Source organism: Octopus bimaculoides, chromosome 2, assembly GCF_001194135.2.
Source record: "Octopus bimaculoides isolate UCB-OBI-ISO-001 chromosome 2, ASM119413v2, whole genome shotgun sequence".
NCBI classification, from domain to species: Eukaryota; Metazoa; Mollusca; class Cephalopoda; order Octopoda; family Octopodidae; genus Octopus; species Octopus bimaculoides.
The window spans coordinates 82,024,148-82,025,715 of NC_068982.1; positions in this window are offsets into that span (position 1 = coordinate 82,024,148).

A 1,568-nucleotide genomic window follows, 5' to 3' on the forward strand; every position below is an offset into this window, starting at 1 on the left:
TATACATACTAACATACATACATACATACATGCATACATACATACATAAATGAAAAATTTGTGGTAAATAAACAAATGACATAACATATAGTGAATGTACAACAGGACGGGAGACAAACACAGAAGGATCTTAATTCTTCATTAGTTATCAACCAATTGGTAACACTCGGTTTCGCACCATTAATGATATATACATAAATATATGCACATATATATGTACATACATATACACACACATGTTTGCATGTGTACAAACGAAAGAAAAGACCACTCAATATGCACTCGATATGCAGAATATTATCTAGGTTAAGTGAGCTCTTGGTGACTTACTGGATCATTAGTCTTAGGCATAAGAGTACATACGTATATCTCTAATCGATCACATGTTCGCAATAAATGAACATTAGCCCCGTTTGATTTGAAATGTGTATCCTTATTGGTCATTAGTAAGCTTGATTTCCGATAGACGAACCAGCTCACGTAATGAAAATTTTTACAGACTGCTGATATGAATCACTTCAAAGTGATATTGCAGTGCACTCGAAAGATTTAGGAGAAACACTTTAAAGATTAATGCACATTCACAAGGGAATTAACTCTTCGCTTTTCGAAGGCAGACCTTGGATTTCTTGTTGAATGATAGTGTTGTTTACTTTAAGATATACAGTTTCTCTAAAAGACAGAGTACAATTGTCTAAAAAATTATACTGGGGAAGTCATGCTATTGGTCTAAGTTTACTATGCCCTAGGACTTTAAGGGGTGCATTTGTTGGTTATGTGGTACGGCTTCAGTAAGATAGAATCCTCTCACTCTGCCACTATTATCCAGAGAACGTATATGAATCTTACGGCAAGCGCCTTCATGAGTCTCAATTCGTATTGTACAAGATACTATAGTATTTGACTACACTCTGAGGATTCTTGCAAATCTGCAGAACTGTATTGTACTACACTGGACTTCTGAATGTTACAGTATGCTACTGTAACCTACTAAACTCTGTGGATCACATAGTATTGTACTCTACATTATTCTATAGGTGTTAAAGTACTTTATTCGACTGAACAATATGCTGCAATATTGTACTCTATTAAATTAGTGAAAGTGAAATGATTAAACCAAAGATTGGCACTGCCTCATTGACGTTTTGAGGACAAATTCTACTAGTTCAGAGGTCGATAAAATAGTTATATACAATGAAATAGTAAATCAACAGTTGTCATTATTATTATTATTATTATTATTATTATTATTATTATTATTATTATTATTATTATTATTATTATTATTATTATTATTCAGTAGTTTTATTTTTATAACGTGCTTTCACTTCACTACCGAGCGCAGCTCTGTGCGCCTTGGGTATGTGCTGTGGTTTGCTGTGGTGCTCTTATGTTTACTGTATTGAAACTGTTTTGCGTAGAATGTGTGCAGTACCCAGTAGTGCAATTTTCTGTATGTTATATATATTTGTAAGTCCTGGTGTTTTTGTTATGTATTTGTCTGAATATTTTTTTTATTATACCTAAGGCACCTACTATGATAGGAATTGTTTCTGTTTTTAGATTCC